General features: G+C 36.5%; 1 pseudogene; it reads left to right on the forward strand.

Annotated features, from left to right (window-relative positions):
* The window catches only part of LOC120165735, a 51,048-nt pseudogene that overhangs the window by 22,280 nt on the left and 5,518 nt on the right, over window positions 1–23,250 (forward strand).

Below are 23,250 nucleotides of genomic sequence, written 5' to 3' on the forward strand. Positions count from 1 at the left end.
GAACAATGTGTTTATTTTATTAGATGTCCGGACATAGTAGCTCCCGAAGTGAAGAGGGAGAAGATAGGCCTGCTGAAAGCAGTAATTCACCTGCCCTGGCCAGGCAAGGTGAAGGACAGGTATCTCAGGGAGTGCCTGTACAATATCAAGATACTTTCTTCAGGACGTTGGATGCTATTCTGACGCGTCTTCAACCTCCTGCTCCACCAACTCAAATGATGAATGTAGCAAAAGAGTTGAGAGGTTTAGGAGCTCCAGAATTTAAGGGAGAAGCCGAAGAAGGTCTGGTTGCGGCGGATCTTTGGTTAAATGATTTGAAAATCATGTTGGATGATCTCCACTGTTCTGAAGTAGAGAAGTTAGATGGAGTTGTCTCGTTGCTGAGGGGTCAGGCGAGGATATAGTGGACAAACCTCACCATGAGGATGTCCAGTGACCAGTTGACTTTGTCTTTGTTCTTAGATGAATTTAAAAACAAGTACATTGGAGATCAATTTATTCGGCAGATGAAGCAGGAGTTTTTGAATTTGAAACAGATGAACCGCTCTGTATATGAGTATGAATGTGAGTTCAACAAGCTGAGTAGGTTTGCATCCGAGCTTGTGCCTATTGAAAAAGAGGCTTGTGAATGGTTTGTGGAGGGCTTACTCCCTAGATTGAAAGAGATGCTGATAGTATTGAATTTGTCCTCGTTCCAAGAGGTGATCAATCGTGCCAAGGCTCTTGAAAGAGCTTAGAATGAGAGATTCGGGGATTTTAGAGTTCAAACATCAAAGAGAACGGGTGTTTCTTCTAGCTCAACACCATCAAAAAGAGGAAGAGACTCAGGATTTCGATCACAAGCTAGATCAGAATCAGTTGCATCATCTGCTAGGGGAGCAAGTCAGGCAAAACCTAGACAGACGCAGTCAGTGGGATCTGGTGTTGGGAGATCTACTCCGAGTCAAGCGAGACAGTGTCAGCACTATGGGAAAAACCATTCTGGGGCTTGTCGAATGGCTGATGGGACTTGTTTTCGATGCGGAGATGCCGAACATTTTATCCGAGATTGTCCATTGATGGTTGGTGAGCCTACACCATCTGAAAGAGTTGGTTCTGCCTTACAAAGAGGACGGGGAAGAGGTAGAGGAAGGAACCAGTCTGAATCCTCTGCTCAACCTGAAGTTCGGTCAACCGCACGGGTGTACAATCTAAAGACAAGTGAAGAACGTGATGACCCTGATATTATAACAGGCACTTTTCAGCTGTATGATAAATTAGTATTGGTACTGATTGATCCAGGCTCTAATTATTCTTACATTAAGAGTAAGTTAGTAAAGGAATTGAGGATTCCCTTAGAAGCTACGAGTAATGAGATTATAGTAACTAATCCTTTAGGCCATAGTGCTCGGGTGAACAAAGTTTGTAAGGGGTGTGCCATAAAGATTCAGGGAATTGAATTCCCTGCTAATATGATGGAATTACCCTTTGACGAGTTTGAAATGATTCTGGGAATGGATTGGTTGTTTCGTTACTATGGAGATGTTAATTGTAGATCAAAAAATGTAACCCTGAAAAGTCCAAGAAGAATAGAGATAAGTGTGAGTAGTGAAAGGTTTAACCCTTTAGCAAATGTAATATCAGTAATGTCAGCTAAGAAACTGTTGCTACAGGGATGTCAAGGATTTCTTGCAAATGTGATAGATTCAAGAGCTAAAGAAAAAGGATTGAATGAGATTTTAATAGTTCGAGAATTCCTTGATGTTTTCCCGGCTGAGTTGCCAGGATTACCTCCAGATAGAGAGGTAGAATTTCATATTGAAGTAATACCAAGAACAACTCCAATTGCAATGACACCTTATCGGATGGCTCCGAATGAATTGCAATAGTTAAAGAATCAATTGCGAGAGTTGTTAGAAAATGGATTTATTCGACCAAGTGTGTCACCTTGGGGAGCTCTGGTGTTATTTGTTAAGAAGAAGGATGAATCAATGCGTCTCTGTATTGATTATCGACAGCTTAATAAGGTGACCATCAAGAACAAGTATCCCCTTCCATGCATTGATGACTTGTTTGATCAACTAAAAGGAGCTTCAGTATTTTCAAAGATCGATCTACGTTCGGGTTATCATCAATTGAAGATTCAGGAGAAAAATATTCTGAAGACGACTTTCAGAACGAGATATGGTCATTATGAATTCATTGTAATGCCATTCAGAGTAATGAATTCACCTGCTGCTTTCATAGATCTTATGAACAGGATTTTTCAGCCCTATTTGGACCAGTTTTTTATTGTCTTTATTGATGACATATTGGTGTACTCAAAATCCATTGAAGAGCACAGCGCACATCTGAGGCTAGTTTTGCAAATTCTCAGGGATAAGAATCTTTATGCGAAATTGTCCAAATGTGAATTTTGGCTAAACGAAGTAATTTTCTCGGGGCAAGTGATCTCGGTAGATGAGATTAGAGTGGACCCTCAGAACGTTAAAGCTATAATGGACTGGGAAGTTCCAAAGAATGTATCTGAAGTTCGAAGTTTCCTTGGACTTGTCGGTTATTATCGAAGATTCGTTAAGAATTTTTCGATGATAGTGTTGCCTTTAACGAAGATGATGAGAAAGAATTTACCGTTTGTTTGTACTTCTGAATGTCAAGAAAGTTTTGAAGCTTTAAAGAGAATTCTGACAGAAACTCCTATATTGGTTCAACCGGAATCTGACAAGAATTTTGTAGTATACAGTGACGTGTCCCATAACGGGTTGGGGTATGTATTAATGCAAGAAAGGAAGGTGGTAGCATATGCATCGAGGCAGTTGAAACCACATGAAAAGAATTACCCCACCCATGATTTAGAAATGGCTGCAGTGGTGTTCGCCCTCAAGATTTGGCGTCATTATCTGTATGGAGAATGATGTTATTTGTATACGGATCATAAGAGCTTGAAATACCTGATGACTCAGAAAGAGCTTAATTTGAGACAAAGGAGATGGGTGGAGTTTTTGAGAGATTATGATATGATAATTGACTATCATCCCAGAAAGGCTAACTTGGTAGCAGATGCTTTAAGCAAGAAAACGTTTGCAGTATTATGAGCTATGGATGCAAGATTATCTTTAACTGGAGACAGTGGTCTTTGTGCAGAGTTAAAACTTAAACCAGCATGGTTGGAGCGAATAGGAGAATTACAAAGTAAAGATGAAACGTGTTTGAAAAGAATTGAGCAAGTAAAGAGCAAAGAGATTAAAGACTTTGAGGTTAAGTTAGATGGAATTCTGTATTGTAAAGGAAGAATTGTGATACCCGACAATGAAGACTTGAAGAAAGAAATATTAACAGAGGCTCATTGCAGTCCATTAACGATGCACCTGGGTGGAACCAAGATGTATATGGATTTGAAGGATCGATTTTGGTGGCCAGGGATGAAACGAAGCATCACCGAATTTGTGTCTAAGTGTTTGATATGTCAACAAGTCAAAGCTGAACATCAAGTTCCGTCAGGATTATTGCAACCGCTTTATATTCTTCAATGGAAATGGGAAAATATTACGATGGATTTTGTTTCTTGGTTACCCTTGACTCCGAACAAAAGAGAATCGATCTGGGTAATTGTTGATCGATTAACTAAGTCGGCACATTTCCTTCCGGTTAGAACAAATTTCTCTATGGAAAAGTGCACTGAGCTGTATATTAGAGAAATTATTAGATTGCATGGTGTGCATGTTTCCATAGTCTCTGATCGAGACCCTCGATTCACTTCTAGATTCTGTAAATCTTTGCATTGAGCGTTGGAAACTCGTTTAAACTTTAGTACAGCTTTTCATCCTCAGACTGACGAGCAATCAGAGAGAACTATTCAGATATTGGAAGATATGTTGAGAGCATGCGTAATGGAATTCAAAGGATCATGGGAAAAGTATTTACCGCTGGCAGAGTTCGCTTACAACATTAGTTATCAATCCAGTATAAAGATGGCCCCATATGAGGTATTATATGAGAGGAAATGTCGTACTCCATTAAATTGATATGAACTCAAAGATCGAAGTGTTCTTGGTCCGGATTTAATTCAAGATGTAGAAAAGAAAGTTCGAGAAATTCAGCATAACCTCAAAGTAGCCTCTTATCGACAGAAGTCCTATTCTGATCTTAAAAGAAAAGAGATTGAATTCGAGGTTGGAGATAAAGTTTTCCTTAAAGTATCTCCCTGGAAGAAAGTATTACGTTTTGGTCGGAAAAGAAAGTTAAGTTCTAGATTCATTGGGCCATATGAAGTTGTTAAGAGAATAGGACCCGTGGCATATCAGTTATCCTTGCCACCGGAAATGGAAAAGATCCATAACGTCTTCCATGTGTCCATGTTACGAAGATATAGGTCTGATCCCTCTCACATCGTTGCACCAGCACAAGTAGAAGTCCAATCGGATTTGACATATGAAAAAGAACCAGTGAGAATATTGGCTTATGAAGTCAAACAGTTAAGGAGTAAGACAGTTTCGTTGGTCAAGGTTCTTTGGAGAAATCACAAGGTATAAGAAGCCACGTGCGAACGTGAAGAAGATATGCGACTTCAATATCCCCATCTGTTCGTACAATGAAAATTCGAGGACGAATTTTCTTAAGGGAGGGAGATTTGTAACATCCTCCATACCGGATTAGTGATCAAATTATGAAATTCTAAAATTTAGTGACAAAAGTAGATAAATTGAATAGTTGAAAGATTTAATGGGAATATTTTGTGTAGGATCAATTAACAAAGAAGGAGGAACTAAAGGGGTAAATGAGTCTTTTAATAGGGTAAATAATTAAATATTAGATGAGGATATTTAAATCCACGTGGAAGGCAAATGAATAGAACAAGTTTCCAGATTTCTCTTCTTCTTCACTTCTTCTCCATCGAGAGACCAAGCTAAAGGTGAGTTTTCTTGTTGATTAAATTCTTGATGCATTTAAGGTTGCTTATTGATCCTTAGATGATAACTAAGCTTAAGGAAAGCTTAGATTATCTTAAAACCATAAGATGAGGAGTATATGAAGAATTAAAGAAAGGAAGTAGAAAAGTTAAATCTTGGATTAGAGTTCCTAATAAGAATTAGAAGTGGGATTTGACTTGTCATAAAGCTAACTAAGAAGTATGAGGTGTTAGAATTCAAATTAGAACATGTTGGAATTTGGGTAAGATTCTTAAATTCTATATGGAGAATTGGATTTCTAAGTTTTAGAGGTATGAAATGGATAATATTTAGTTTAAGTAAGAGTATGCAATTTAGGGATATAAAAAGAGGGGATATATAAAGTGTTGAGAAGATTAAGAAGAGATTTTAGTGCTTAAAAGACATTTCTGGGCAATGTGCATCGATGCACATTCAATGTGCACCGATGCATCAAGGATAAATCCCAGAAATTGTTCAAGGTGTACCGATGCACATGAAGTGCATCGATGCACTCTTTTAAAATACAAACATCGAATGCCATCGATGCATCGATGCATAAGGAGTGTATCGATGCACCCCATTAAATACAAACATCGAATAGGATTTATGCAACGATGCATGGTGTAGTGCATCGATGCATACCTCCATTAAAATATGAAAATGACTTTTCTTTTAGCCTAATAAATGATAGTTTAGAATATACTAATTAGTATACTGATAAGTATCAATGAATTACTATATAGATATCGATCCTAAACGAGTTCTGGAATAATCGACAAGTAGGATTGATCGAGGGAAAGACAAAGAAATCTAGGTGAGTGCATATGCATAGCATGAATATGTATTCTATTCAGTTCTAGACTTGTGATAAGTCTAGATTCAATATTTTGATACATGATCGCATTTCATATTATGATACATGACATGAATTCATACCATATTCATTATGTGACATGAATATGCAAGAAAAAGTTATATGATTTATGTGATAAAGGTATGTAAATGATACAAATTATGTGAATTGTGAAAGCCAATGTTATGTAGATGAGAACTATAGGTATAGTTGGCATGCCAAGGGTAGAGGGTCTACGCGTTCCTTCGGGATATATATATATTCTTTGGAACATGTGTGAAGTCTTGTGAGACACATATTTGATCCCTAGTATATGTATATGATTCTTAAGGAATGATATGTGGTCCTTATGGACATTATTATATGGCACTACGGTGCAATTCTATGCGGCACTCTGGTGCAATTATACGCGGCACTTCGGGGCAATTATACGAGCTGTGGTGACAGCATAGTGCACAACCTCACAATACTCACATACCTTAGGTTCTTAGTATGGTACCATGGGTTAATGAACTTAATAAGGTGAACTTATGAATGTGAATTTGATAAGTATATGTGTAAGAAACATGGTTATGGTTGTTGCATTGTTTACATACATCTTATCATTGCAACCCATCTCATTTTGGCAATTCCTTTATATTTTATTGTTATTATTATATTGCCTCACTAAGTCGATGACTTAGCGTGTGAGTGTTTCACACGTAGGATCTGATAAAGTAGACGATCGAGGTTAAGCAACTGGACAACATTACTCCTGTAACTATCAGATCAGAAGCAACTTAATCAGTAGGTCATTTTGTTATGTAAATGGATGTTGGCATGTAACTAAAGGGTTAAGTTGTGTATGCTCTGAGTATTTGATAAACTAGTATTAATATATTTATATTAACTTATTTTAATAAAATAAGTTCGGATATTTTATCGATTTTTTTAAGTATTGTTTTGTTTAGTCAATGTGACATCTTGGACTCGTATCCGGGTCAGATTTGAGTTGAGGGTATTACAAAATCTATATGAGGTAGCCAGAAGGCTTAATAGAGGCAGGCAAGAAAAACCTGGTATGCAGGTTGAAGAAGAGCTTGTATGGTTTAAAACAAGCTCCTAGACAGTGGTACAAGAAGTTCGATAGTTTCATGAGTAGCAGTTGTTTTACCAGATGCCAAGCATATCATTGTTGCTACATTAAGAGGTTCGACAATAGCTTCTTTATTTTATTGTTGTACGTTGATGACATGCTCATTGCAGGCTCAGACATGCAAGAGATTATAAACTTGAAGCAAAAATTGTTGAAGTAGTTTGCTATGAAGGATCTGGGCGCTGCAAATCAGATTCTTGGGATGAGGATTAAGAGAGACACAAAGTCGGGGACTTTGATGTTATCACATGCTGAGTACATCAACAAAGTACTATTCAGGTTCAACATGCAAGATGCTAAACCAGTAAATACACCTTTAGGTGTTCATTTCAGACTCTCTAAAGAAGAGTCACCAAAGACGGAACGTGCATACATGGTGAAGGTGCCGTATGCCTCAGCAATTGGAAGCCTGATGTATGTCATGGTTTGTACTAGACCATATATTGCTCATGCAGTGGGAGCTGTTAGCAGGTACATGAATAATCCGGGCAAGGTACACTGGGAAGCAGTCAAATGGATCCTCAGATATCTGCAAGGAACCACAAATAAAGCACTTTGTTTCAAAGGTGGAGATATGATACTACCAGGCTATGTAGATGCTGACTTAGCCGGAAATGTCGACATCAGAAGAAGCACTACAGGGTATGTCTATACTCTAGGAGGAACTGCAGTGAGTTAGGTTTCTCAACTACAGAAGATAGTTGCTCTCTCCACAACTGAAGCTGAATATATCGTTGTTATGAAAGCCAGCAAGGAGATGGTTTGGCTCCAAAGTTTCTTGGAAGAGTTAGGAAAGAAACAAGAAAACAATGTCTTGTATTGCGATAGTCAAAGTGTTATCCATCTAGCAAAGAATCTGTATTTTCATTCCAGGACGAAACACATACAATTGAGATATCATTTTATCCGGTCTCTTCTGGAAGATGGGATTTTGAAACTTGAAAAGATTAGTGGAGCTCAAACTCCGACAGACATGTTGACAAAGACGGTGACTACGGACAAATGGAAGTTGTGTTCAACTTCAGTTGGCATGCTAGAATAACAAAACCAGAAATACTGCTGCATTGATCGAGGTGTGAAGACAGATTAAAATCAGTCTTCAAGTGGGAGATTGTTGGTCAAATAATGCTACCAGCCAGTGGCTGCTTGAAATTCAAGGGTGGGAAGTTGCTTTAAATTTCAAAGTTAGGCAACCTATTTTATTGAATTTGGGCAAGGGATAATCACCAAATTGAGTCATTGAACTTTAGGGTATTTATAAGATTAGTCCTCAAGCTTCAACTATAAATACCCATTTAGTTTCAAAATCATCCCAAAATCATTTCTTTCTCCCAATACTAGAGAGCTTTCTTGTGAGTAGTGAGTGTTTTGTAAACACCTGTAAATTTTCTCTATAGTAAAAGATCTGCAGCAGTCCGGAGACGTAAACACAATTGGCTGAACTCCGTTATCAATTTCGGGTATTATTTTTCCGTTTTTTATTTCGCATTCTCACTAATCTGGTTATAGGAAAATTACTCGTTCACGGTTTATTTCCCAACATTCTTAGGGTTCAACGTGTTCCTCAAACAGAGTCATAGGGCCGTGTTCACACTTCTACAGCAACTGTGGCCATCATGCCTGAGGTAGATTACATTACTGCCATGAATCGTATTTGACTTGTGACATATTGTGTGTGAAAGATGTCATCTCAATTTTGTTTTGAATCTAGGAATTGATATTAATTAATTTAACCTTTTGAATGTGTTACACGCCTTTGTTTAACAAAACATTAGATTGCATTTTAGCCGCTGCATTCAATATGTCTGATCAGAAACTCCTTTTTTGTTCTTTTTCATTTGAGCTCATTTGTGATTGATATTAATTTTGGCTTTAAGCTGATGAAGTTGAGGTTGAAATTGATCCAAAAGATATTGAACTCACAACTGCAAGATCTGTTGGTGCTGGAGGTATCAATGCATTGAATATGGATTGGACTATGATCAAGTGAATCTGTAGTTCTTCGTCTCATTTCCCTATTCCCCATTTTTTTGGAGAATTTCTTTATGCTTAATTATTGTGCAGGCCAGAATGTCAACAAGGTGGAGACAGCTGTTGATCTCTTTCACAAACCAACTGGGATCTGCATCTTCTGTACCGAAGAAAGGACGCAACTTCAGAACAGGAATCGTGCTTTGCAGCTGCTTAGAGCTAAACTGTGAGGCATAACTTAATCATTTACTGCTTTCATGGTTTTTGCTTTTGTTGTTTTACAGTTGTATATATTTTAATCGGTAATTATAAATTATTATCTGAGATAAGCTTTTATCTTCCATTTTGGTCCGTAAATCTATTCCTTACAGGTATGAAATAAAAGTAAGGGAGCAGCAATAGTCGATAAGGAATCAACGGAAATCACAGGTACCCCATTCCATTCCCATACCTCCGACTTAAGTACAAATTAATAACTATCAATCTTGTGTGCAATGGTATTATGGTAAATATCGGGTGATCATCATCGTTATGTAGCAGTTAGCAGATACTATTAACTAAGCATTGCAATAATTAAGAGTCTTCCATTCCATGTATCGTTCTCACTTATGTGACAAAGTGGCATCGGGTCACGTATGTTTGTGTCGCATATGTCTTGATATGCAGGTTGGTACTGGTGCTCGTGCTGAGAAGATTCGAACCTACAATTACAAGGTCTCAAAGTTCTAAGTTTAACATGATATATCATATTCACCCTGAAGATACTATTTTTTATCCATTTTATTATTATTATTATTAATATTAATATTATTATTATTATTATTATTATTATTAGTATTATTATTATTATTAGCATTTTATTATTATTATTATTAATATTATTATTATCATTATTAATATTATTATTATTATTATTATTAGTATTTATTATTATTATTAATATTATATATTATTATTATATATTATTATTATTTAATAAATAATTACAACTGGACCGGCCCAGTTACAAGCCAACTAGAACCGGTCCAGCCAACCAGAAACCCTAAACAAATTAGTAAGGTTTCAGCTAGGGTTTCTAAACCCTAGCCACACCCAGCCGCCTCTGATGCTTCCAGATCCCAGCCGCCGCCTCACTGCCAAGTGGTCCAATGGCCCACTGCCGACGCCTCCGCCGCTGCCACGTCCCGAATGAAGGCTCCAGAAGATCAACGCCGGCCGTCCACGCCAAGGCTATGGGGTGAGTCACCACTGGTAGTCCGGTGACTCACCAAAGCCCTCTCTTCGGACCGGTCCGATGACCGCACCGGTGGTGGCTATAAAAGCCACCACCCACCTGAAAAAAAAAAAAAAAAAAAAAAGGGACAGCAAGAAGAGAAAGAAACAGAAAGAAAAATACAGAGAAAAAAAATAACAACAACAACAACTACCAACGATCCCAGTCCACAGCAGCAGAGCAAAAATAGAAAGAAAAGAGAGAAGAGAAGCTTACCAAGGAAGCTTTGACCACCACCGGAATCACTGAACATCGTCGGAAAATCAAAAATACCGAAGGTATATTTACAGATCTGCTCCGATTGGGAGCCATTTAAGGAAAAAGAACATCGGAACCGTCCTTAGGACGGTCCGATCTATCTACTAGTATAAGAATAATTTTTTCCGGCCACCGGATGCGGTGGCCGGCGGTGACATTCACGGCGGCACACGGTGGCCGACCGATGACCGGCTTCCCTCCGGTGAGGGAAGCTAGAGAGAAGGCAGAGAGTTTGAAACTCTCTCGGTTTAGAGAGAGAGAAGGAAATGAGGAATGAAATGGTTGGCCCTTCGGGCCAGCCGATATTGGACATTTATAGTCCTTCCCGAACGACGTCGTTTCGGGAAGGACTATGCGCGTAATTACAAAATATTTAAATCCCTTCCGCAGTCCTTAATACTTGTAAACTTTACATTTTAGTCACTAAATTGAATTTTTAATATTTTTTAGTTCAGTCTTCGAATTTTAAATTTATTCATTTTAGTCCTTTTTATTAAAATAATATATTTAGGATAAATAACAGATTTAATCCCTTAATTTTAATAAATAAAGTTTTCATCCCTAGTTCATATTTTTAATTAATTTTATTTTAAAATTTGATTTTTAAATAAATTCATTTTAGTCACTAAGTTATTAAAATTAGAAAATAAAATATTTAATCCCTATAATTTCAATTAATTAGGAATTAGATTTAATTTTATTCATAATTTAATTATTTTATATGTTTTCATTTTATTGTTTAAAAATATATTATTTTAGTGATATTTTTATTTTATTATACTGTTAAATATTTTTATATATACATATAATAAATATTTTTGATATCGAAGAAAAGGACAGTCTTAATACAACTGGATGTCCTATTCTGATATTTTATAATTAAAAATTAAATAATATTATTTAAAAACTAATATTTATCAATATCAAAGAAAAGAGCTGTCTTAAGGCACCTAGAAGTTCTTTTCGGATATTTTTAAATAAATAAATATTTTTTTTACAATTTTAAAATTATAAGATTATAAATTAAATATATTTTTGAATTTTTAAATTTTTAATAATAGAGACAATTTATAATTAAAAAGTACCAATTTTGGGCGTTGTAGGGGTGCTAATCCTTCCCTAAACGTAACCGACCACGAATCCCTTTTTATTATTAAAAAGAACGAATTTTTGGTTATAAAACGCAGATCAGTTCATCTTTTAAATATGGTTTTCTTAAAAACTATTTTAAAAGAAAATTTTTAGGTATTCGACCTACCTGATTCAAAAGGTCGATGGCGACTCACCAATTATTTTCAAAATTATTTATTAACATCAATTTCCCCTCCAAATTATAATATTTCGTGCCCGGACGAAAACCGGTTACGACAGCTTGGCGACTCTGCTGGGGACCGGTCAAACTTTTAAAAATCAATTATAAAATTGTCTCTATTAATTAAAAATTAAAAGTTCATATATTTAATTTTTAATTCTTTCTTTTTAAAATTTATATATATATTTATTATTTTCATAATATTTATATGTTTTATTTTATTTGCAAGTATTTTATTTCATTATTTATTTTTCTGTCGAAGGTTTGAACATTTCTCCTCACACACAACACTTGCATTGCATTACATAAAGCTCTATAATTGAGTTGTCCCTTTTAAGTGGGAGTGAAAGCGACGTCTTCGTGAGAATTTATTCTCCGTGTCAGACCTAGCAAGTAACTTCCGGGGTTCATATGCTCTCTGTCTTCGTGAGAATTTATTCTCCGTGTCAGGCATAGAGAAATGTATCCCCTCGAATTGAACTTGATCCACTTTAGTCTGTAATGGACTAGGATTGAGGGTTAGCAACCCAAGGGGGCACTAACAAGGACAATTCGGGTACCTTTACTCCTAGATCTGAAACCCTGCATATAAAAAAACCTTAGAAACTCTTCCAATCCGAAGTCATGCCGAAATTTTGTCCAAAATAGGTGTACACACAGGAGAAATGAATTCTGTCTTTCCTGTTAATCTATTTATTAAATTACATGTTTATTTAAATTATTTAAATTTAGAAAAGCATGTTTAAATTAAATAAATATTATTATTGAATTTTTATGTAAACTAATTTATTTTCTTTTTTGTGTTCTTTATTTTTCTGTTTGCATAGCATCATACAGGATAAAAGACATTGATCCTTGTGTTAATAGTCTCATTGGAAAACCTTCATCCATGGATAAAAAGGGTTCAAGTCAAGTAATTCTAAACTCAGAAGTAAGACAGTGGGCTGAAGATTTACAAAGACAAGAAGGAGATAGTCTGCAGGATGATTATGTATCTGACTTATCCAGTTATGCTTCAGTTTCACTAAAAAGAAATGATATGCAAGATTTGCGAAGCATTTGGGAAAGTTGGGATTCAAACAAAAAATTACAGTTTTATCAGACTTACGGAGATATCCCATATCTGCTCTATGTAGAAGTTGATGATGAATTACTCCGAGCCCTAGTTCAATTCTGGAATCCAGGGTACAATTGCTTCACTTTCAATAAGGAAGACTTGGTCCCTACTATTGAAGAATACACAACTTTGTTACATCTTGAAGGTGCTTTGGAGAATCGAATATATTCAAAGTCAATTAAAACTCAACCCTTTCGAGCTAAATTAGCAAAGATTGCCGGGGTACGAGAAGAATGGGTAGCATCCCGTACAAAACAAAAAGGCGAAAGCGAAGGCATTGCTTGGACCAACATCAGAGAGCTTATTCAGAGTCATCCAGACGCTAAAGTACGATTCGATCTATTTGCTCTGGGTATATATGGTATGGTCATCTTCCCAAAAGTATTGGGATATGTTAAAGCTGCAGTGGTATACTTGTTTGAACAATTACCAAAGAAGATTAATCCTGTTTCTGCCATCCTAGCAGAGACCTTCAGATCATTAAATGCTTGCAGAAGGTTAGGAGGTGGACGATTCTCAGGGTGTACTCAGTTATTATATGTTTGGATCCGTAGTCATTTCTGGAGAACAGAAAAGGTTTCATACCGACGCTTCAATACGGGTTATTCACCATTAAAGGAATTTCTGGAGCAGGAATGGCCGAAAGAAATTAAGAAGGATATGTGGATTAATGCCTTTCGAAATCTGCAAAGCAATGACGTTGTTTGGCGCGCCCCGTGGCAAATCCAAAGGGAATTCCTTTACAGGTGTGGTGATTACAACTGGATAATGCTGCTCGGATTATGGGGAGGAATTGGATATGCTCCACTTCTGGTTATAAGACAATATGAAGGTCGTCAATTTATACCTGTCACTGCTGGACTACAGTCATCTGAGTTTGCATTCCACAGCAAAAATTATAAAAGAAGCATCATGGAAGTCGTTACAGCTTGGAAAACAACTTTTTGTATCCGAGCTAAAGCAGCAAAAGAAATGCTAACTCCTGATTATGAAGAATGGAGATTTGTCAGAAAAAATGAAAACATTCCTCTACCAGATCAAAATGAGGATATTTCTATGGATGATCGCATCAAGGTGGTTCCATCAGAGATTGAAATCCTGAGAGCTGAGTTTGAAGCAGAAAGAGATGGCTGGTCGAAAGAATTAGAGCAAATGAGACAAGATAAATCTATGTTGGGGGTTGACATTGACTTTCATTCGTCACAATGTGCAATGTTGAGAAAAGATAAAGAAAAAGGTGAGGATGAGTACAGAGCCTTACAAAAAGATTACCAGGAGTTGTATAAATCCCGAAAAGCATCAGGACCCAGCCAATCGACAGTACAGATGACCAGAGATTTGAATATCGAGAAAAGACGAGTTGAAGATCTGAAAGGAAAGAATAGCCGTCTAGTCAAAAGCCTGGAAAAAGGAAAGCAAAAAATGGAAGATTTTGAGGTCGACAGACGAGAGCGAATTATAAAACACAAGGCTGAACACCGCGAGATCATGAATGAAATGCAAAGAGAAAGGGATCGAGCCAAAGATTTAGAAGAGATGAAGAATGACATCTTTGTTAAATTTGAAGGCGAGAAAAATAGTATGTTCAAAGGATTTGAATCTGAAATGAACCAGTTGATTGCTGAACTTGAAGTCAGAGGCCAAAAGATGGAAGAATCCAATGTTGAAAAAGAAAAATGGGAGCTGGAAAGGAAAAATTTCAACACCAGACTTGAGGTAGAGCAGGAGGTGGCTAGCAATTGGATGCAAAGATGCAGAAACAAAGATATTCAAATCCAGAAGCTTAATCAAAGAACGCAAGAAGCACGAACAAAACTTGAAGAGGATCTGGATCAGTCTAGAAACAAAAACTCAGAGTTTAATTCTTACATTTTGCAACTTGAAGAATCATTGTTTCAAGAAAAGGTTCGTCTAGGACCTAATGATCTCAAAGAAAGTAATGAGGAAAATGCTTCACTGCGAAGACGCATTAGAGATCTTGAAAAAATTCTGCATAATTGTCAAGTTAGAATCACTGAGTTAGAGCAAACTCTTGAAGGAACAACTGAACGATGGCAAAAGTCAACTGAGTTCTATGTCGAAAGAAGTGAAGAAAGAAGCAATATGGTGTTCGAGGCCATGGTGCAAATGAGCGAGGTTGCCAGATATGTTGGGGAACTAGCTGTTCAAGCCGAAATAATTGAGCATCAAGTTGATCCAGTTTCTAGATGTGGAAAGAAGGTGTCATGGTTAATGAAAGAAATTATAGAGCTTAATAGGAAAGCTACGCCTTATCTGTAGTTATGAACTATTATAAAGAAACTTTTGTATGCCGATGAAAGTTGTTCTATGACAGTTAACCTTTTGGGATCAATGTTTTTACATACATGCATTTTTCATACATTCATCATTCATTTCATAATTTTCGCTATGAATTATTATTTTATTAAGTTAAAATTCATTAATTAAAATTTGAAAAAATAATATTAAAAGATTTTTAATCGCAGCTACTCTGGCCAAAAGAGAAATACTACATCACTACGGTACTAGACAAGCTACTAAGAGAAATATGGAAGATAAAATACAGCGTATTGAAGAACAGCATCATAAAGAACAAGAAGAAATGAGAATGAAGTTGGAAAAAATTGAAGCCAGCATTGCAAATTCACAAGACAGTATGATGAAGAAGATAGAGGACATGTTTAAAAGGCAGGCTATCAGTGGAAAAATGCATGAAAATCCTGTATCTTTTGACCAAGAACCCATATACCCTCTAGGTTTTCCACCAGAACCAATTTATCACTCTGGTACTACCCCTATACAAATCAATGCTCGTACACCAGCATTACAAGAAGTCAAATCACATGAAGATCAACAAATGGATCCTGCATCTTCAAGCAAAAATCCACTTATATCAGATGTGAAAATAGGGGATCTTAATACTGAGCATTTGATCCCAGATTTAAATGAGCTGAATGAGAAACAAAAAGTAAATGAAGAACTGACCAGACAGATCAAGAGCTTAGAAGAACGAATGAAATCCGTGGAAATAACTGAATCATTCTATGGATTTGATGCTAGTGAGTTGAGTTTGGTTCCAGACCTAATCCTCCCTATCAAGTTCAAAGCTCCCGAATTTGATAAATATAACGGTACTACATGCCCTTCAGCCCACATTACTATGTTTTGTCGAAGAATGGCAGGATATGTGAAGGACGAGAAATTGTTAATTCACTGCTTCCAGGATAGTTTGACAGGACCGGCTTTAAAATGGTATACTCAATTGACCAAAGCCAACATTAGATCCTGGAAAGATTTGGCTAAGGCATTTTTAGAGCAATATCGCCATGTAACAGACATGGTCCCTGATAGATGGACTCTCCAAAACTTGGAGAAAAAGAATAATGAAACATTCAGACAGTATGCCCAGAGATGGCGTGACACTGCAGCCCAAGTTCAACCACCTTTGTCAGAAAAAGAGGCCACAGTGATGTTTGTCCATACATTGAAGGCTCCTTATTTAAACCATCTAATGGGGAATGCAACCAGAAATTTTGCAGATTTGGTCATTTCTGGAGAATTAATTGAAAATGTCTTAAAAAGTGGCAAGATTGAATCAAATGATGGGTCTAGTTCCAAAAGACCTACATACCGGAAAAAGGAGAATGAAGTCAACAATGCCAATTCTTACAGCAAAGATTCATCGAAAAGTGTTACAATAACCCAGCCAAGGGTTAAGAAAGAGGAAACAAACACTAATCGAACAGAGTCCAGAGGATCTCGAAAGGAAAATGAAAGGTTGTCTTTTACACCTTTACCAGTACCATATGCAGAGATCTATGATTCGCTGTTAAAAGCAGATGTTATAAGGCCCTATCCTTTGGTTCCCATGCAACCACCATTCCCTCCTTGGTATGATACAAAGGCACAATGTGTTTATCATGAAGGAATTACAGGACATTCTATTGAAAACTGTCTAGCATTCAAAAGGGTGGTTCAAAATTTGATCAACACTGGGAAGTTGGAATTCAATACACCATCCGCATCAAGTCATCCATTGCCAAATCATGGAGATAAAAACGTGAATGCAATTCAGGAAGAAAATAGAAAGAAAGCAAAGACTGACATTTCTGAAATTAAATCTCCATTTGTTTGGATATTCCAACAGCTTTCTTTAGCCGGTATAATTCCACAACAATTCAGGCCAAAACAGAATAAAGGCAAGAGTTATTGTGAATATCATCAGGAGAAAGGGCATAAAATTCAATTATGTCCTGATTTTAGAAACTTGGTGCAAAAATTGATGAACAACAGAGAAATAGAATTCTTTGAAGAAGAACCCGGGAAAAAAGAAGATGATGTTTGCTCATTAGAAGATTCTAAACCAAATCAAAGAATAAATGATCCTGTGATCATTAATGTGAAATCATCCACGGTAATTCCTGCACCAATGAGGCCAAAAGTTGTTATTACCACTCCTCTACCATTTCCATACAAAGATACCCGCAGGGTACCTTGGAATTATACTACCAATGTTTCAATGGTAGGAGGATCTGATTCTCTAGATAAAACAGAAGAGAAAATGCAGAGTTTGGGTACCACATCGACGTCTGAAGCAGTGAGCGAGGTCGGTTTTTTTACAAGAAGTGGGAGATGTTACTCTCCCGAAACATCCAATGCTTCAGAACAAGTGAAAGCAAAAGGAAAAGCCATGGCAATACCTCAGAAGGTATTTGAGGATGAATCCCTTCCAGCATTCAATGAGCCTGTGACAGAAAAGCAAGCTCAAGAATTTTTGAAGTTCTTGAAACATAGTGAGTATAGTGTGGTTGAACAACTACACAAACAACAAGCAAGAATTTCTATTCTTGATCTTTTGATGAATTCAGAAACGCATAGGAATGCTTTGATGAAAATCCTCAATCAAACATTTATCCCCGAAGATATATCCCTCAACAAACTTGACAGAATTGTGGGACATATAGCCGCCGACAATTATATAACCTTCACAGATGATGAAATACCAGAAGGCGGAATGGGGTCAGTAAAAGCTTTAAACATCACGACACATTGTCATGGTCATGTGTTGCCAGGAGTATTGATTGACAATGGGTCTGCCCTCAATTTGATGCCTCTAGTTACACTTCAAAGAATGCCTCTGGATCAATCACACATGAAGAGTTATCAGAATGTGGTACGAGCATTTGATGGTACTCAAAAAGAAGTGCTTGGGAAAATGGAAATACCTTTGTTAATCGGCCCAGTCGTGTACAATATTGACTTTGTGGTGATGGACATCCACCCCACATATAATTGTCTATTAGGGAGGCCATGGATTCATTCAGCAGGAGCCGTTCCTTCTTCATTACATCAGAAATTGAAATTTGTTGTTGATGGACAACTCATATGCGTCAGTGCTGAAGAAGAAATCATTGCGTCTGTAACAAGCGATGTTCCATATATCGACACCAACGATGAGGCTCTTGAATGCTCTTTTCGAGCTCTTGAATTTGTAAATGCAACCTTTATTGCAGAAGGAAGCAAAATTCCATATCCCAAATTGTCCAATTGCACCAAGATGACGGTACAACAAACTTTAGGCATCGGAGCTAAAGCTGGGAGAGGTCTAGGAAAGAATCTTCAAGGGATTTCATTTCCCATCAGTATAAAGATGAAAAAAGACCGTTTTGGGCTGGGGTTTAAGCCCAATCTTCAGCAAAAGAACAAAGAGATGAAAAGAAGATGTGAAGACAGAAAGGCAAAATTGAAAGGAGGAGAAATCCTTTGGAAACACATGTCTTTCCCACAGTTGAGGACAACATTCAGATCAGGGGGAACAATTAATGTGGAACAGCAGCTTGTTGAAGCCTTTAAAGAAGAAAAGTTGATGAAAGATCAAGACATAGTTGAAGAAGATATGAATGGATTATTTATCAACATGATCACGAATAACAACAAGACTGGCAAGTATTTGGATATGATTCGACCATGCCTTCCTGAAGAAACACTCACCAATTGGACCACTGAAGATTTTCCTATAGTTTTTAATATTAATGCAGAGTAATATTCAGAACTAATCTTTATGTTTAGATCAAAAATATGAAAACTTTTTGTTATCTTGTAAAAGAAATTATGTTAAATATAAGGAACTTTCTTTAAAATTTTCAGATGGCAATCATTCTTTACATTTTATTACATTTTTACATTTCATAAATTTATTATATTCTTTCGTAAATATGTCCGATTTAAATTTGCAGGTGTCACCGTGTTAATAGCATGTGTATTCCTAAATTTAATCCAGTGATAAATTTAGAGCAGCCTATATGTCTGGAAGAAATCAATGGTTGTGAAGATGAACTGGAATGTGATATTCCTACTGAACTATTAAGATTGGTAGAAAAAGAAGACAAACAAATTCTACCCCACAAAGAAAAGGTTGAGACTGTGAATTTGGGAACAGATGAAGACAGAAAAGAGGTGAAAATTGGTACCACTCTGACAGTCCATATAAAACAAGAATTGATAAATCTCCTTCAAGAGTTCAAAGATATATTTGCCTGGTCCTATCAAGATATGCCTGGTTTGAGCACAGATATAGTGATACACAAGCTTCCAATCAATCCAGAATATAAACCGGTCCAACAAAAGCTCAGAAGAATGAGGCCAGAAATGTTGTTGCAAATCAAAGAAGAAGTGATGAAACAAATCAATGCAGGTTTCCTACAGGCATCTAAATACCCAGAATGGGTAGCCAACATTGTTCCCGTACCAAAAAAGAATGGGAAGGTTCGAATGTGTGTGGATTACAGAGATCTCAACAAAGCTAGTCCGAAAGATAGTTTTCCATTACCCCACATAGATACATTGGTGGACAATACTGCAGGACACGTATGGTTTTCATTTATGGATGGCTTTTCAGGATATAATCAGATAAAAATGAATCCTGAAGACATGGAAAAGACGACATTTATAACCATGTGGGGCACATTCTGTTATAAAGTGATGCCATTTGGATTAAAAAATGCAGGGGCAACATATCAAAGAGCTATGGTAACTTTGTTTCATGACATGATGCACAAAGAGATTGAAGTATATGTAGATGACATGATTGCCAAATCCAGAACGGAAGAAGAACATATTCAAAATCTGAGAAAGCTTTTCCAGAGATTGAGGAAGTATCAATTAAAGCTTAACCCTGCTAAATGCACTTTTGGGGTAACTTCCGGAAAACTTTTGGGATTTGTGGTCAGCAAAAAAGGAATCGAGATTGATCCAGATAAAGTAAAAGCAATTCAAGATCTTCCACCACCCAATACAAAAAAAGAAGTTCGAGCTTTTTGGGGAGATTAAATTATATATCTCGGTTCATTTCTCAATTGACTGACAAATGTGATCCAGTGTTCAAGTTACTTCGAAAGAATAATCCTGAAGTCTGGAATGAAGAATGTCAGGAAACTTTGGATATTATTAAGAAATATTTATCCAATGCCCCAATTTTAGTATCACCAATGCCTGATAGACCATTAATTCTCTATTTGACGGTCTTCGAAAATTCGATGGGATGTGTACTAGGACAGCATGATGAATCAGGAAGGAAAGAAAAAGCTATTTATTATCTGAGCAAGAAATTTACTGATTGTGAAGTTCGATATCCACCAATACAAAAATTATGTTGTGCTTTGGTGTGGACTACTCGAAGACTCAGACAATATATGTTATACCATACTACTTGGTTGATATCAAAACTTGATCCTTTAAAGTTCTTAATGGAATCACCAGCTTTGACAGGCAGAATGGCTAGATGGCAGATGTTATTATCTGAGTTTGATATTATCTATGTCAACCAAAAAGCGATAAAAGGAAGTGTCATAGCTGATTTTCTCGCCAGTCGTGTATCAAATGATTATCAGCCTTTGAACTTTAATTTTCCCGATGAAGATCTGTTGTGCATATCCATGAATGAAGAAGTCAGAACAAATGATGAATTTGCAACTTGGAAGCTTTATTTTGATGGAGCATCTAATGCTTTAGGACGAGGAATCGGGGCAGTGTTAATTTCTCCAGAAAATATTTATTATCCCTTTACAAGCAGACTGGAGTTCTTTTGTACCAATAATATGGCGGAATATGAAGCTTGTGTCATGGGGTTAAAAGCAGCTATAGAAAGAAAAATCAAATTTCTCAAGATATATGGAGATTCATCTTTGGTGGTGTATCAATTGCGAGGAGAATGGGAAACAAAAGATCCCAAATTATTGGAATACCGAAATTTTACACTCGAATTAGTGAAAGAATTCGAAAGAGTTACCTTCAATTATCTCCCTCGAGAAGAAAATCAAATGGCAGATGCTTTGGCTACATTAGCTGCTATGTTTCAGACAACTAAGAAAGTTGATATGATGCCAATCAAAATGCAAGTATATGAAATTCCTGCACATTGTTATAGTGTGGAAGAAGAGGTAGATGGTAAACCATGGTATCATGATATCCTGCAATATATCAAAAATCAAAGTTATCCACCAAATGCATCAGAAATTGATAAAAGAACCTTGAGAAGAATGGCTGCTGGATATTTTCTTGATGGAGAGATTATTTATAGAAGAAGCAGTGATCAAATGCTATTGAGATGTTTAAATACTAGCGAAGCTCAAAATGTCATTGAAGAAGTACACAGTGGAATATGTGGAACACATGCAAATGGTCTTTCCATGGCCAGAAAAATAATGAGATATGGATACTATTGGGCTACAATGTACACAGATTGCATTGATTACGCAAGGAAATGTCATAAATGCCAGATATATGCAGACAAGATTCATGTACCCCCATCTCCTTTACATGTAATGACAGCACCTTGGCCATTTTCTATGTGGGGAATAGATGTCATTGGGGCAATCACACCAAAAGCATCGAATGGACATTGCTTCATCCTTGTGGCAATTGATTATTTTACCAAATGGGTTGAAGCTGCTTCATATACCAATATTAAGAGATCCACAGTCTGCAAGTTCATAAAGAAAGAGATAGTTTGCCGGTATGGTCTACCAGAAAGGATTATTACAGACAATGCTCTGAACCTGAACAACAAAATGATGACCGAACTTTGTGCACAGTTTAAGATCAAACATGCAAATTCAGTGGCATATCGTCCAAAGATGAATGGGGCAGTTGAAGCAGCAAATAAGAACATCAAGAGAATCATTACAAAGACTACTGAAACTTACAAAGATTGGCACGAGAAGTTACCTTTTGCTCTATACGCATACCGAACTACTGTTCGAACATCTACTGGGGCAACGCCTTTTTCTTTAGTCTACGGGATGGAAGCAGTCTTACCAATTGAAGTTGAGATTCCATCGCTCCGAATATTGAGAGAAATAAAATTGGATGAATCTGAATGGATCCAAGCTAGATTTGATCAATTGAACCTTATTGAGGAGAAAAGATTGAAAGCTATTTGCCATGGACAGATGTATCAAAAACGGATGATGAAGTCTCATGACAAAAAGTACATCCAAGAGAATTCCAAGAGGGTGATCTAGTACTAAAAAAGATCTTGCCTATACATAAAGATTTCCGTGGGAAATGGATGCCTAATTGGGAAGGGCCATACATTGTGAAAAAGGCCTTTTCCGGAGGAGCATTGATCTTGGCAGAAATGGATGGAAAAATTCTGAAAAATCCAATAAACTCAGATTCTGTCAAGAAATATTATGCTTGAAGAAAAAAAGAAAAAAAAAAGAAAAAAGAAAAGAAAAAGAAGAGAAAGAAAAAAAAAAGGGAAAAGAAGAAAAAGAAAAAGAAGAAAAAAAAGGGGTCAAGGTGAAAACCCGCAAAGGGCATCTTGTAACCAAAGGAAGGATTTGAGTTGAAAACCTGAAAAGGCGGCTCAAATGCAAGTTGATATTAGGCATCTGGCAATTGAACTTTCTTAAGATTTTGACAGTTTGGAGGAAATTTCACATCTACAAGCATTTTGACAACGATTGAGATCTTCCAGACAAAGGCTTACATCATCTCTAAATTGTGTCAACTTGATTAATTTAGAAATACTTATGCTTGTAATATGTTGAGACATTTGAATTTTTATTCTTATGATTGCCAGAACTTTGAATACAATTCTATCTATTTCAAGTTCAATTTATTTGAGATTCAATTTATTTTTGGAAATTCAATTTATTCTTTTCTATTGAATTAACATAATTTTGAAATAATTTAAAGATTTCTGAATATCACTTTATGTTAATATTTTTGAATACATGGAATACAAAGTAAGCAAATCATCACTAGCTTAAAGCCATGAACATCAAGATTGTTACAAGTGGTGCTACCGACAACAAGGTCGAATCCGCCAAATCTACTCATCAATTGTTCCAACTGATCACCATTCAGTTCTTGCACATCTGTTTGAAAAAATATACTAAGACAATAAAAGTCAACCT

The sequence above is a fragment of the Hibiscus syriacus genome, unplaced genomic scaffold, assembly GCF_006381635.1.
Source record: "Hibiscus syriacus cultivar Baekdansim isolate YM2019G1 unplaced genomic scaffold, ASM638163v2 tig00111594_pilon, whole genome shotgun sequence".
NCBI classification, from domain to species: domain Eukaryota; kingdom Viridiplantae; phylum Streptophyta; class Magnoliopsida; order Malvales; family Malvaceae; genus Hibiscus; species Hibiscus syriacus.